The 16,665-nt window shown below is 42.4% G+C and overlaps 1 pseudogene across 1 annotated transcript in view; it reads left to right on the top strand.

Moving 5' to 3' along the window:
* Window positions 1–16,279, top strand: part of LOC146799801 (uncharacterized) — a 71,202-nt pseudogene extending 54,923 nt beyond the window's left edge. Inside the window, exon 2 of the transcript XR_014968970.1 lies at window positions 12,212–16,279. The product of XR_014968970.1 is annotated as an uncharacterized LOC146799801 (transcript). The remainder of the gene's footprint in view (window positions 1–12,211) is intronic.
* The last annotated feature ends 386 nt before the right edge of the window (window positions 16,280–16,665 follow it).

Raw genomic sequence — 16,665 nt, 5'->3', positions numbered from 1 at the left:
ATTTACTAAGAGCATCAGTGAACGAAACAGCCGTAGGCAATGGTTCATGGGAGTCCACAGTCTTTGCTGCATATAAAGCTGTTACATGTAATAAAGCGGGTATATGTTTCATCCAGGTTTCATCACTCATAAAAATTGGAGAGGCATCTCTTCTGGTCCTGCTTGTTTCAGCAGTTGAATTTCAGAGCCTTCTAGAGTTATTGGAAACCACATCCTCTCTAATTGTGATCCCTTTTTCATCTGTGTTACTTTTTTTGTTAAAACTCTTTCTCTAGTACTTTTTTCTTCATTTTATTAATTAAATTACTCCTCATGATGGAAAAGAATTGAAATTGACGCCTAATCAATCGCTTTATTTCCCTAGACAATTTATTTTCAAGCTAAACTTTTGCCTTGAGCAATTAATGCCTGTTTTTCCACTCTCACAAAGCCCTTTAAATGAAGTTCAAACTTTACCAGCAGATTTTATTTGGGCAAGTTATGTCCTCAATCACAGTTAACTCAGCATTTAAGGCCCCTACTTTTCCCTTATTCCAATGTGTGTCCATTGGTTTTATTCATTGAGACCGGGACTTTTTTTCTTTTTATTCCATTAAGTTATTTCAACTGACAACAAATTGATGAAACATTTTTTTTAATGATCATTCAGGAAATTATCTACAACACACAAAGCCAGTCAGTCAATAACTTTATTTCGGCGATTGCGGCCATAAAAGTGTCACATGCATACAGTACAATACAGACATAGTCAAACATTCGAATTTAAGATCAGAGTCTGTAGTGACATGTAGATGTTTTCCTTTAAGAGTCCAGACTTCCTAATACTCTGGGGAATGAAAGAGGTCCACAAAAGTGCAAGTGCGTTAAGTGTAAAAGATTTGGTAGCCTTCATACAAAAAGCAGGTGCCCAGGATGGATAAAATCAGCCTGATCCCCAGTTATCAAATCGTACCAGTGCCTAAAGTGCAAAGAGACTAAAGTTTGATTACAAATTCCCATAAGCTGGTTCAGCTCAGACCATCTAGTACAAATAATAAAGCAGGGTTAAAAGAGCAATAAAAACAGCTAAGATTTTATCTAAGGACTGTAGCAGCAAAAGTCAATACCATACAATTTGACGGCATGCCCCGTCTAATTAATAGATACATGTATAAAATCATTTAAAAATGTTAAGATACAAAAGGGTTGCATCAGTTACGTGGTCAATGCGTACTTCCTACTGATCCACATTTTGCCCAGAAAGTTATCAACAGCACAGACGATTAGCATGCTAGAATCAGATTTTGAGATACGTAGAGTATCGTTGTGACAGCGGGTGCCTAGCTGTCTACAAACAGGAGCTATCCACCTAGATCTCAAATGGTGATACCTAGGACATGCAAAAAGAATGTGACTGATGGACTCGGCTGCAAGAGAGCAGCCAGGACAGAGCTTAGATGTGGAAGAGGTCTGGCTCCAGGACACAACAAAAGTGTTAACAGTAAGGGAACCAAATCTAAATTGCATGTAAAGTTTCCTATCCTTTCGAGTTTGTAATAACCTCCAAATAATGCTTAAAGGCACCTTCCAGTTTAAACTTCATGAAATCAAGTGTCAAACGACCCCCGGATGGATGGGAAATAAGGGACTGCGCCACCCAGTTCCAGTAATGTTTCTTAACCTGAGCTTTGGTTGGAAGAGAATCTAAAGTATCTGTGACCCATGTACATTCCATCCCTAGAGTGGCCATCAGTGATTTCACCCTGGTTACTCAGCCAATTTTCTTATGGCCGTCCAACGCATAGACCTCGTCGAGAGCAGCAGCATATGGGTGTAGCTCAGGGTGGTTTTTAAACATAGCCAATAGAGCAGAGGGCGTAGCTGTGCTTTTTGTACAATCAAGAATCTACCCATTTCTAATGTCAGTGGTTGCAGGGGGGTACTCTGTGGGAGAGAACAAAGTGATCTCAAGAATTTATTTTCGGTCACTAGGAGTGCATCCAGTTTTTCGAACCCCCAGAGTTCCGCCCCATAAAGGGCTGATCCCACTGCTTTGTGATCATAAATGCAAAGGGGGGCGGCTATTGGCTTGTTCGATGAGATCTTGTGCTCTTTCATCAGAGCCCCTGAGACACGCCTTAGTTGGAGATTCGCCTCTTCAATCCTGAAGTTGAAGCAGACGGGCTATCAAGAGTAGTGGTACGTGCCAAAGATTTTACGGGAGGCTGCTTAAGTGGTTGGGCTTCGGTGACACCATTGTTTATTAATAATTTAATTTGTTACGTTAGCTCTTGAACTGCCTTTTTCAGAAAGTCTACCTCGGACCTCAGATCAACTATAGTCTTAAGTGAATCTTGACCCTTCAGGACCTGGTCGGTGGTGGCAATCTATAATAGCCCGTGCTGAAGTGACTCTCGATTCCTGTCTCCCATCATCTAGGCTGCGGGACTCACCTAGCACCAACCTCACTACCACTGGGGGCTCACGCATGAGCTGGAGTGGGAGAAACCTATTAGAAAGGGTAAGATCAGTATCTAAACTAGTAACATCTGAAGCGTTGTTTAGAACCCTAGCAGGGAGTTCAGAACGTATCACCTCCTCTACCTCTTCTGCAGTATCGTTTGAAATATGAGACACTAATAAGTGGTTGGGAGAACAGTTTTTTGTACTGCGTGTTTTAGGCTTTCTAAACATAGATGGAATACGTTTGGGCTGGCAAGACTTTGCATTATTAGAGTGATTTGGTGGACAAGGGGGGAAGGGGTCAAAGGTAAGGTGGCTGGCGGAGTTAAGATATCTTCGCATTCGACAAGATGATCGTCTATGCGATCAAGGACGCAGTTACCTCCTGCCGACTTGCGTACTTTATTGGTTTTGTTAGTTTTTGGTTTGGGTTGTACCCCTCCATCCCCATTTTCTAAGACTCTGGACTTTCTTTTCCCTATCATGATTTATGGGGCTTTGTGTTACAAAATCTAAGGCATAGCCTGAGTACCTCCCCTGCACACTTACTGGAATTAAAGCTAGAATACCCAGCATGCAGCCTAAAGAGCACAAAGATCTCAACCGCAATAACCAACAGGAGATACTGCAGCTGGCCTCAGTTTGCGTGTCGCTGTACCCGTGCAATAAAATTTCAGTTCTATGTTATGTCTGTAATAAAACAAGGGCGTGGGTCAGTAAGCAGACAACAGGCAGGGATCAAACAGTCCAAGGGACCAGAAAATACAACCCAAAGGACAAATGGGCCAGGACCAGATGCTCAACTGGTGTCACAGCTGAGGGGGGGGGGGGGGGGGGGCAAGAACAGAGTCAAAGTTAGGGTCAGAATCAAAGTTAGAATAGTTTTCACTCACAGTTAGATGGCCCACGGATCAAAGGAGGTGGCCCTGCCCTGCCTGGCAATGACTGGCAAGGATGGGCCGGCCCTTGGCCCAGGCTTTGCCCAGAGTAGCCCGCGCACATCCCGCAGGAGTCAGTTGGCATTTTTAAGCGCTTTGGCGGCCCCTCCCTCCTCGAGGCAATGCTTTCTGGGACCTGCAGTCCCCCAAAGAACAACCAGGCAGCAGCAGCAACGATGGAGGCATCCTGCGCCACGGGAGTCAGTTGGCGCTTTTAAGAGCTTTGGTGACCCCTCCTTCGTCGGGGCAATGCTTTCTGGGACCTGCAGTCCCCCACTGAACAACCAGGCAGCAGCAGCAATGATGGCACACAAAGTAGACAAAAGCCCATATGTAAAATCTGATCAAATGATATAGTCAAAAATGGAAAATGCTGATTTTCAGCTATGACTATACTGAGCAGGAATACCGTTATTGATTCTCCCATTGAGGATTAAACAGTCAATTGTTCTAAAAAATACAAGCAATATGCTTCCTCGCACATCTACTTTGTTAGTAGCTGGAAAGAGGCTAGTGTTATATTCCTGCTAACACATTAAGGGATTCTTTCTGCAATAGATGTACTATTCTTGCCACTCTCAGACTAAAGCACTCTAATCTAATTTAAATGCATGGTTTGAGGAAAACCAGATAGACCCTCAACTAAAACACTACTCTCAGGTGTTTGAGCTTTTGGATGGACACAACTCATTATTGATTCTACCCAAACTCTGAAGCGTTGCCCCTTGACAGAACTTTCTGCAACACTGGAAACATACGCATTTTCAACTGTTTACACTTGTCATGGAGTCACTATCTTGCTATCCCTTTCAATAATGTGATCCCAAAACATTGCAAGTCCAACCAAGTTCCTTTAAGAATTGTAGAGCATGTCTGAAGAAGTTGAAACTGGACACCCTTGGAACTCCATCTCTCAACATACTTGTAAAACTTTCAGCTGGTTGGTATCAGTGATTCCAAAATTCAACAAATGGCCTTTGATACAGTTTTCTCAAATAGAGTTTCACAATCAACTTGCACTAGACCCACAAAGACGTTTACCTTGAAGCTTCTCGTAGCCAATAGAGAACTGGGGAAAGAATGTAAACAAACTCAGTAGAAATTGATGCATCTCTAAATTTAACATCTGCAGAGAAACAATTAGAAAAGACAAAAAATAATACTATTGCTGTGCCTTTGCATCATACCCTGCAAAGGAGTTATTTTGAATTCTCTTTGAATTTCAAAACCATATGTGTTGCTCTAATAAAATGGCTCCCTTCCAAACGCTCTGATATTTTGGCCTCTCAAATTGTAGGAAAAGCCAAAAAGATAAGCACCATTCACAACCCAAATGTACCAAGATGCAATACACTCCCCAAACCAGAAGCAGACAACCAAACCAGGGAAGGAATCATCGTAAGTACCTTCTCACCCCTACTGGATTAATCATTTGAAGAACAAGTATCACAAAGCAAAAGATCTGGTTCATGAACTGACCCATTCCCACTGGCAATTTTCAAGAAAATTGTATTTATCAAGTCTGATGCGGAGGTCTTCACATATTATCAATACCCCCCTTGCCCTAGTACCATCCCAAGTTAACGCAAATACTCATTTATCAAAGCTCTTCTAAAGAAACCTGGTCTGTTAACTACAGACTAATACTAAATGGAGGCCGCTTGGCTAAATTACTGGAAACATTGGCATATATCCAGATGTGGGAATTTACAGGGAAAACACCTTTTTACAAACCCTGGTAGAGTCCACCCTACCAAAGGGACAACCATCTTTATCGTAGTAGGACTCTCTGCAGCTTTCAACAAAATCCTTCACTTACACTACTGTCCAGCCTGGATAATGTCCGCGTACAAGCAGAAGTGTTGGACTAGATGTCCTCCTTCTTTAACCTGAGCCACATGATCTCCCTAAAAACATTCAATTATGACCGCTGCCACCTCAGTATCAGAGTCCACATGGCTCAAGCAGCTCTTCCTTTCAGTGTAACATCGACCGCAGACCATTGCCTGGACTATTTCAATTCTTTTCTCTGTCTACTTACCACTTCAAAGATGACACACAGAGCATCCTTAAATTCAGTAAATCTAACGACACCGTGACTTCGGGGCTAACACTAGTTGCATGCTTGCTGTTAAAGACTGAACGACTGGCAACTGAGGTGAACTTGAAATGCTCAGCTGAGGAAATTTGCCACTAACAAAATGAGTTCCGGTCTGGACGGGAGACTAAGAGAAGCACCCTCCTAAGAAAAGCAATAAAACAACCTAGATATTGTCCTAGCTGTAGATGTTACCTTGCAACCAGAAATTAATGCTGTAATTAAATCCTCAATGTAAGAAATTGGATTATTATCTGGGGTGAGTGACTGCCCACTTCAGGGAATAATTACAACCCTTGTCAGGGTGCACCCTCAAAGTCACTCATCTAACCTGAGCTTAACCCCTGTGTCTATGGCACAGTACAAACAGGCCTAACTTAAAACAATGTGTAAAGTATTTATGCAGTACCAAAATAGAAATAAAGTCAAAACATCAAATAATCAAAATCCCAAACCAAATCAGAAAAATAGAGTAAACGTTAGTACACAAAATGACACCATAATGACAATAATCCAGGAAGGGGAACCAAAGAGATGAATTTTTAAAGGTGAAATGAAAATAGCACTACAAAGCACAAACGATAGTCAATGGGTCTCTGCAGACGAGGACCTCGATGAGATTTGAGGCCGACCACAGTGGGCGGGTTGGATACACCAACTAAGTTCGTGTTGGCCAAAGATTTTCCCTTGTTCCGGCAGACGGGTTACTCTGCCACAACGGTGACGGATATCCCGTCCACCGAAATATAAATCCCATAATATCCTATGGGATTTATATGTCGGCGGACCGGCTATCCGTTACCTTTGTGACCAAGTAACCCATCCGCCAAGATGTAAATCAGGCATTAGTCTTTTATGTCCCAACCAGCCAGAGAATTACCTATCCAGGGCCCCTAGGACCTCAGAGAAGGGCACTTAGAAACTCTCAGGGTATCAGGCAGAGGACAACAGCAAAGTCCAGTCCATGTCCAGTCGCGCCCAGTCAGCTTTGTATGTCAGGAAATAGGCCTCTTACAACTTGTAGTTTCCCTGTAGCTCCACTGGAGGTCAGCCATCTGACTGCTGTTGTACACTCCTTTGTCCTGGGTACAAGAGGAAGTCGGTCCAGTCTTTCAGGACTCCTCTCAGATCACAGGCAGCAGGTCCAGAACTCTTCTGATCATCTGATATGGGTGCCTGGAGATGCCACATTTATGCCTGGTACCAGCTAGTGGGTGACGGGGGCTCATGGACACGCTCACCAATGGGGTAGATGTACCCAGGGCCAACATCTACCTATTTTAGGCCCAAAATACCATGTGTCAGGCAGGGCCAGACTGGGATCGTAAACCAGCAGTGGCACTTACATCCGACTGGCCATCGGGGGGGGGGCGTAATTGCTAGGGCTGGAACACTGCTGCTGAGCTTTTGTTACAAGGAGACGATTTTGCAGCACTGCTGCAAAACCACCCCCCAGCAACAAAACCAACCCCCACTGGTACAAAACCAGCCCCGCCCTTCCGGCCCACCTGGTAAATGCCCGGTGCCCACTATGGCCAGTCCAGCCCTGGTGTCAGGGTATTTTCAAGAATGTGAAAGTCTTCAGCTACACCAAACTTGGACTCTGAGAGCTGCGGATGGGTGGAAATGTCATAGTGAAATCACCAGTGTCTTCACACATCTAACACGAAAATCCAGTTTGAGGCGGGTACTGTTCCCACAACAGACCCAGAGAAAGAAGTCTGGTAGGACAAAAGCAGCGTCCTTCAACAACCAGATAGCGGACTAACAAGAATTTTCTTGGCAACCTGTACTCTGCAGTTTAAGCATGCCCTGAGTGTTACATGTAGCTCAACAGACCTGTCAGCCAGGACTCGACAGTGTGGTGTCAAGGTGCTGACAGCTCCCAGTCTCAATAGCCTGTGGAATTGAGAGGAATCCTCTCTACCCATTCTGGTCAGCCTGTTGTTTGCTTCTGGGAGACATTTCACACTGCAATTTAGACTCCAGGAAAAGAAATAGTTACTTTTCTTAAAGCTACTTTTCATTAATAGTTATTGAAAATCTGTTTCCCATTAAATTGGATTTTTAATTACTATTAAAGAAGAGTTTTTAAAATATTTTTTAGCTGGTCTCTTTTTCAAGTTAGCAGTATTAGTATTTTAATATGTACTCTTACCCTTACCTAAGCTTCGTCCACAGGGTTCAAGCGGCAGCCGCACTTGTGCTCTCTCGTCTGGGTTACTCAAATGGACTATGCAGAGGGTCCTGGAAATCCCTCCTAAACATAACACGGTGTGTGCAGAAGTCACTTGCTGTACTATATCTAGACCTAAAAACCTGGGACCCCATCAGTCCATCCCTTGGGACCTTGTAGTTGCATCCACTTTCTTGCTAGATCACACTTAAATCATTGTGCATAACACCCGAGAACTGCATGGATTGAGACCACCATTTCTACTACAAAGTTTCTGACCTACCGTCCTTTAAAAACAATGGTCCAAAAAAGTTTTGCACCTCAAACTGCTACATCTCAACAGAACTCGACTTGGAGGTTGCTGTTTCTCATTCTACACACGGAAATAGTTGAACTGAATTCCTACCCAGATAAGGAAGTTATTAAACAACTTTTTTAATGAAGTTCATATTTTCAGACCCTTAAATGATACTCAGCAACCCCAAATAAAACACCCAACAACTACAAAAGTAGTGAATCATAACATGAACATAAAATAAGGAGCAGAAGAATTCAATAATTTTGAATTTATAAAGCATGGCCTCTCTTACATACCCTTTTAAACGTGAGCAGGTGGTGCTTTGGGATGCAGGGATAATATCATCTGTCTTCTGCTCTCTCATACAGTGTCCTCGCAAGTCTAACTAACATCTTTTGTCCCCTCAGACCATATAAGCATACAGCAACAAATACCGCTGTCCAATTCTTACAAGGCTGCTGGTGGCAGCGGGTGAGACTAGCACTGTCTGCCTGGCAATTGTCTCACCTCTACCACAGCCTCATAGTTAGTGGCTAGGCAGCAATACTATGGCAGCGTGAGGAGTTAAGATGACAATCTCGGACCAACTCCGAGTTAGAGTTCAGAAAGGTGCTGAAAACGTGACTCTTTAGACAACCGGAATAACTGCAGGGACCCCTCTGCTCTGCTGTCCACCATTTTCAGCGCCAGAACACCTCGCCTGAGGCAATTGCGCGCTTTAAAAATGCTCGTATTATTAATGGGGGCCAACATTCTAGGTGATGTTGGAGATAAAACCAAGGATGGGGAGAATAGTTGTGACTACTAGGGGTGGGCGGAATTTGTGAAATCCACTTTCGCAAATTATCGCGAAAATGTTTAAAATTATCGCAAATAAGCGGAAATATCGCGAAGATGCAGAATTTTTTTCCCCGCATGTTCGCGAGATTTTCTGCATGGTTGCGGGTCGCCAACTTACCCATGTGGTTGCTCGCGGGCGCGGCCATCTTGTTTTGAGTTGTCTCGCGGTGCATGATCGCGAGAAGAAAGACGTGATCGCGCGACGAATGACGTCACTGCAGGCGCGAACTGTCGCGAGACAGCGCAAATGGCTAAAAACAATCCAACATCTCATGGAGAACGCGACCGGATCAAGAAAACTTGTCGGCGAGCGCAGGGATTCAGGTAAGGCGATCGCGCGCGAGAATGTATTATTTTACAGCGCGAGCAAGAAACAAATTATCGCCAAGCTGCGGAAAGCGGAAATTTTGACATTTTCGTGCTCTCCGCGGAACGCGTAAATGTCAAATTATCGCAATTTCCGCGAACGGAACGACATTTTTGCCCAGGCCTAGTGACTACTGTATACTTAGGTATCACTAGTGGAGCACTGCTAATTCACCATGTTAGGGCTGGCAGTTTGATGCTAAGAAGAAAAAGTAGGACCATCTTAAAGATGACAAAACATGACACACAGTGGCGGCTGATGACATTCAAAAGTGGTGAGTCGTAAAAGTTGGGTTTGACTTTTATGTAGCAAGCAACCTTAGCAAGCTTAATGGATGAACATTGCCGAGAAAAAAATGAAAAAAGATTGACAACTGGTGCATTTTAAAACAAATTAATTTAGTGATAAAGCAAAGCTTATAAATCAGTGGAAATGTATAGCCTTGAAATATTAAACACATTAAAAACAGCGCCTTATCTTATTACATTATATATTCAACAGTTAATGTAATGTGCAATGCACGTTAAGTCACAATCTAAGTACAGGAGCGAAGCAAACCAACTCACCTCACACTGAAGGAGTATGGAGTATACCATGTGGTTTAAGCAGATTTGACAGTAGAATACCAGATACCGTGTGGCAGTGCCACATTTATTAATGCATTATTTTCATACCTGGATTTACAAGAGGCAGAGTGTAGTTGCTTCAGCTAAATAAAACCAAATAGTCCTGTGTCAGCAGTGCAATCGTGCATCAGCCTTTCCAGAGTAGATCAATTTCCCTCGTGTCATTGCAATTTTACGCTGATATTTCCAGATTATGTAAACTGCACCGGTGCTGGGGAAACCTTATACTGGGATTATCCTGCCTGGCAAGTTGACTGATACAAAAGCAATGTTTGCATTAGTTGGCCTGCCCTAATGTCAGTGGGAATTTACCCAGGCTTGCACCAGTGAAATATGTGTTCTTGCCCAATTCTGGTAAAGTAGTCACTTCACTAGAAAGTATTTTATGCCCGAAAGCACAGGGCAGCCAGTTCAGCAGCGGACGTCTTTGATCGCATTTTACCAAAAACCCAAAACACACCTCACTGTACTTCCCCCTATCAGAAACCCACTTAAAGAGTAGGTCTCAGGAAACGAATGTGACAGTGGGTCCACCCCGCATCCCTCTGTAAGAAATGCATCAGAGGTTGTGAATGATTCCTGTAGAAGCCCTGCAACATTTTAGGATATCTCAGTGAGTTATAAGCTTAACGCTGTAATAGCATGTGACTAGTTCAACTCACGAGAAGACAGGGCCAACTCAGTCGTTCGTGCTGCTGAGTCGGTTGCTACTGCTAACTTGGCTGATAGTTGCACTTGTATACCATATAATTACAAAAATGTAAAACTGAGGTTGCAGGTGGTATACAGAAAACACATTTTATAATCAGATGGACTGTGTCTCTTCTTCATGAGCATCCTACAATGACGTCATGAAACTAAACATCTACTAGGATATGCAGCTGTCTGCCATGTGTTTTAGTCCTATTCAAAACTGCTCAACTTTTTACTGTTATTAAATTAATTCCACGTTTAGGATCGCGTTGGGGGAAGCCTGTGACCAGGTGCATGAGCCCTGCTGTCTTTTATTTGGGTTTCAGCAATTTCCCCAGTGCAAATACACGAGTGGAGGCAGGTGTTATAATGGAAAAAAAATACAAGAAATAAAAGTTACCGTCCCGCGTCATCTTCTGGATGGGTCCCGAGTCCTGACTCCCGCCGTCCGGTCCTGACTCCTGCTGCGTTTTCCAGTTCCAGGCCGGCCGGCTGCTGCTCCCCTCATCATCAGCCCTCCCTCCCCTCCGCCAATCACAACTTATGAGGTGAATCTGAGAGCGCCCCATCCGGGCCATTTTCTCTATGTAGGCTGCTGCATGCAGCAGCCTACATAGAGAAAAGGGAGAGTGGACGTTCCTGCTCGAGGGCAGAGGGGGTGTGCCTTGCCCATTGTTGTGCATACTGACTGTTTGGTCGGCCTCAGGACCGACCAAACAATCAGTATGCACAACAGTGGGCAAGCCACTCCCAACCTGCCCTCGAGCAGGAACGCCCACCCCCAACCAGACACTTCTGCTTTCTCGCAGTGCGAGAAGGCAGAAACATAAATGGTAGTTATTACCATTTATGTTTCTACCTTCTCGCACTGCGAGAAAGCAGGAGGGCGGCGCCCAAACGCCCCTATAGAGGAGCCGCCACTGATGACACACGCAGTGGGATTTCAGTCCAGCTCCAAAGCATCTACCACTGCTGAGAGCCGAGTGATGACTATTTCTATCTTGATTGGTTCTCGGGTCTTAATACTAGCAAACACAAATCAAAGTGAGACAGCAAAAACATTAAACAATGCCGTTCTGAAATGGTGTTGCAAATCCCGCTGTAACATCACTTCTTTACCTAATATAGGAGGGTCATGATGTTGATTTAATCAAAACCAATGTGCTGGCTGCAGTGTTCTCGGTATACTTTGAATAAAGGTCAATCGTAAAATAAGATCATGTTTCTAGTAATCAGTTTAATTGAGGTATTGAAATATGAAGAATATTTTGGAGAATTATTAGCTACTTTAATAAAAGGTAAAACATTGCTTTTCTTCAAAGATTTATCCCAAAATGTGATAATGTGAGGTATGTGACATAAGTAGATGACTGCATGTTGTCTCTTCCAGCTCTACACTGTTGCTCTCTGTCTTTCACTCGCCATCTGTTATTCTTTCTCCCCTCCCTCCAGCTCTATTTTCCATCTAATATTCTCATCTCTTTCCATCAATCTCTTCTTGCTTTTTTCAGTTCTCAACATGAATCTTTCCTCAACCGTTCCCTCTCTTTTCCTTCCTTCCTCTTTCTTTCTGTTTCCCCCATTGCCACCATCTCCCTCCTTACTTTTTTTCTATGCTCTAAGTTATGAAGTGTTCATAATTTGTGTTCTAGATAAGTTATGAGCTGTTTATAGACAATCTTCTGCATACAGCCTATGCTTTTAATGATTTCAGATCTCTTTACTTCCAACAGACCCATGCATTTATAAATTGATGACGATGAATGTTGAAGAACATATTATACTAATGGAAAACTATCAGATCTCAGGAAGAAGATTCAGAAATTGTACTCTTGGCTATTCAGAATTTGATAATGCAGTAAAAGGCTGAAATACTCCCTTGTGAACAGACACATGCTGCAAGAAGCTGCCCGTGAAATCCAGTGACGAAAGAGTATGTGCACATCCACATTATGAAACCATGAGGCCTATTTGAAAAGTAATCATTGGAACAACACTGTTACATAAAATCCAGCAGAAAAATTTGCCCAACAGTGCTCTTGGTCTGATATCAGTATAACTTAAGCATGCTATTCTGTTAACGTAATTACCAGCCCTTGTCAGCCACACCTTACAAATCAGAAACAAATCCACACATGGGAAATACATGAATTGTGACCACACAGCGTAAGGTGAAAATAAAGAGGGGGCCCTGCTGTTTTACAAGGTAAATTATTTTCTGGAATGGGCTGACCCTACAACGAGACTTGTTCTTTGTTTACTTTTTGAAATAATGTGATCAGTTATAAAGACACACTGCCTCCAGCAGAGGTGCCATGCACTTCAGCATGGCATCAATGTTGGTATCCTTTCAACCCTTTAGTTAAATTGGAATGTACACTTCTGAAATACTGTATACATGCAGATAATTTGACTGTCTTAGTGTTTTAGCTACTATGATGGCCCATAAGCAAGTACATTCAATGAATGCTTGCCAAAAAGTTACAAATCAACAGGCTCATACCCCAACAGAAGAACTATTCACATGCAATGAATTTGTGAAAAGCTGTACATTTTCATCACACCTAGAACCCCATCAGGGAACACACACAGAGGGAAAACCATATAGGTGCAAAGAATATGGGAATAGCTTCAGTCAATCTTCAGACTTAAAGATCCACCATAGAACACACATAGGAGAAGAAACGTACTCCTGCAATGAATATGGGAAGATCTTTAGGGAAAAATCAGAAATAAATGCCCATCAGCAAATACACACAGAAGAAAAACAAATCACATGCAGTGAATGTGGGTTGAGCTTCAGCCAATCATTGTCCCTCAGATGTCATCTTGAAACACACATGGGGGGAAATACATACACCTGCAGTGAATGTGGGATGCACTTTCAATGCTCATCCTACCTACGGGATCATCTGCAAATACACACTGGAGAAAAATCATATGGTTACAGTGAATGTGAGAAGAACGTTTATGAGGCATCGGACCTAAAACTCCATCAGCAAACACACAGTGGACAAACACTGTACACCCAAAGTGTGTGCTGGAAGCCCTTTAAACACTCATCAAAGCCAGAGTGTCATCTAAAAAAACACAGTGGGGAGAATGCATACATATGCAATGAATGTGGGAAAAGCTTTAAATATTTATCAATGCTGGAGCGCCATCTACGAACTCATACAGGAGAAAAACCATATACTTGCAGTGAATGTGGGAAGAGCTTTAATGAGTCATCAAACCTAAGGGTCCATCAGCGAACACACACAGGGGAAAAACCATATAGGTGCAGTGAATGTGGGAAAAGTTTTAATCAATTATCACACCTAAAAACCCACATACGAATACACACAGGAGAAAGGACGCACATGTGCAGTGAATGTGGGATGAGCTTTAGTCAGTCATCAACACTAAAGTGCCATCTGCAAATTCACACAGGAGAAAAATCACACACCTGCAGTGAATGTGGGAAAAGCTTTACTCAGTCAACAAATCTAATGGTACATCTGAGAATACACACAGGAGAAAAGCCATACAGCTGCAATGAATGCGGGAAGAACTTTTCACAGTTGTCAGCACTAAAGATACATCAGCAAATACATACAGGAGAAAAACCGTACAGGTGCAGTATATGTGGAAAGAGTTTTAATCAGTCATTTTACCTAAAGGTCCATCAGCGAACGCACACAGGAGAAAAAACATATGAGTGCAGTGAATGTGGGAAGAGGTTTAATCGATCATCAAATCTAAGGTCTCATCAGCGAACACACACAGGAGAAAAGTCACACATGTGTAGTGAATGTGGAAAGAGTTTCCGCCAGTCATCAACACTAAGGCGTCATCTGCAAATCCACACAGGAGAAAAAGCACATGTCTGCAATGAATGTGGGAAGAGTTTTATTCAATCTTCACACTTAAGGAACCATCAGCGTATACACACTGGAGAAAAGCCATATATGTGCAGTGAATGCGGGAAGAAATTTAGAAACTCATCATACTTACAAGTTCATCAGAGAAGACACACTGGGGAAAAACCATACCCATGTAGTGAATGTGGAAAGTGCTTTAATGACTCATCACACCTTTGGCGCCATCAGCAAACACACAAAGGAAAAAAACATATGGGTGCAGTAAATGTGGGAAGAAATATAATCAGTCATCAAATCTAAGAACCTATCAGTGAACACACACAGGTGATGCACTGTACGTGTGCAGTAAATGTGGATTAAGAATTGAGTTTGAGTCAGTCATTACTATGCATCTGCACATCCACGCTGCCGAAAAGACGGGCCCACCACACACAAAAGGTGCCAAGCACCAAATCTGGCCCAGGGATCTGTTGGGGTGGTGGCAACTCATGCAGTCCTATACAAATGATAATACTCTTGGTGTGGCATTTGTGCATTGTGAATGTTTCTGTCCTTAAGACCGCACGCAGAAATTGAAGGCCATAGACCCAAAAAGCCTTAAGGCTGGACCATATTACCTAAATTGAGGAATATTAAAAATGGTTTAGAACATTATGCTAGAAAACCTTGGTGTATCAATAAGAATCATTATTCGTGTGTTCTAAAACAAATCCCAACAGGAAGACACTGACCGCATTGAAATTCCATAAGGTTTAACGAATGTGGGAAGTGATTTAACACTCCAGTCCAGAACACATCATCAAACACATATGTCGTATAAATATGGAGGAAAGAGATAAATTATAGAACTGTAGATTAGTAGCTCCTCCATTTTCAAGCGTTGGCTGAATACCTTCACCTAGAATAAAACAAAAATGCAACCCATCCCACCTGTACAAAGGGGTTGTTTATGGTGTTAGAAATAGTGCAAAAGCTACAATTCCCGCACTGCCAGATCATGGTAAGTCTGTTTGTGTTTTAACAGGGAGAACAACCAGGAACCTGTCTCTTACAGGAAAAAGAAGAGGGCATGATATTCTTTCCTGAACCTTCAAATAAAAGAACAATCTAATGTTCAGATATTACTAGGCCACATACCCTAAACGACCGAAACATTGATTCATAAAAATAGTTTCTAAAAAGCTAGAAAACTGGGAACTTGTACAAAAAAAAAGTTTGTTTGAAAATATCCAACCTGGAGTTCCGGATAAAACAAATGAAATAAATGTCAGTGTGTACGCAGTTGCACCCTAGAGTGAGTAAAACAGAAATTAGAAAAGGAAGTTGAAAAGTACAAAAAGAACACTGGATAGAGGTAGAAAAAGTCCATACCTGCGGCAAGCCAAATACTGACTTCCCATGGCGCATCATATTTGAGGAAACAACAGTGATATCAATAAGATAGAAAAATCAAATGTGTTGAAGCATTTTTACAAACCAAATCCAGATTTGTCAGCGAGAAACTATAATTTTACTGAATACCCAAACTGAAAAACACCAGGCCCGGTTGATGCTACAGTGTCAGGCAAAAAAAATACCTTTGTGTGAGCACGTCACCAAAGCCTCAAATAATGAATTTTGTCACCATAAATCAACACCAACCATAGCCAGGGCTAAACATTCCTAATATCTTTACACTTGCTCTGGAGTTCGACAAAGTGAAGTGCCTTGCAGATAGACTTTCATTAAATGAAGTAAAGGAAGAAGGTGAATGAGCAAGAAGAGGAAAACGACTTATCAGAAAACTAGACCAACAGAAAAAAGACAACTGGAAAATGCTAGTAACTTTTGGAGAATCTCTGTATTATCCAGGAACTGACATGCACACCCACACTGCTTTACTGTATAAAGAAATAATAAAGCTAAAGGACAATAAATGTGTTTTCGTACAAGATTGTAGATTGTCTCACGATGGGTTTCTGAATAGTAACGCCTCTTGACATGAGTACAAAAGAAACTGATACAGCAGAGTAGCTAATCTCATCCATTGGATACCTGACCGAGGTTGTGATTTTGATTCAGCCAGAATTACTGAAAAAAGTCAGTTACAGTAACATAGCACATTCAAGATATAAATAAAATAACAGGTTGTTGTCAGGCGACAAATTCCCAATTATGGCCATGCTAATAGACGTGTTATTCCCCACAGATGTCTGTGTAAGGCAGAAAGGTGCATTGAAGAAATCAAAACCTTCTCAGGGGTTTCACTGATACACCTGGTCCTTTCAAACCAACAAAGAAGAGATTGGCACAGAAGCTGTAATATAAAAGACATCTTTTTTATT

Source organism: Triturus cristatus, chromosome 9, assembly GCF_964204655.1.
Source record: "Triturus cristatus chromosome 9, aTriCri1.1, whole genome shotgun sequence".
Taxonomy (NCBI): domain Eukaryota; kingdom Metazoa; phylum Chordata; class Amphibia; order Caudata; family Salamandridae; genus Triturus; species Triturus cristatus.
Note: the sequence above shows the minus strand (reverse complement) of the source record. Positions and strands in the feature narration are given on the sequence as shown.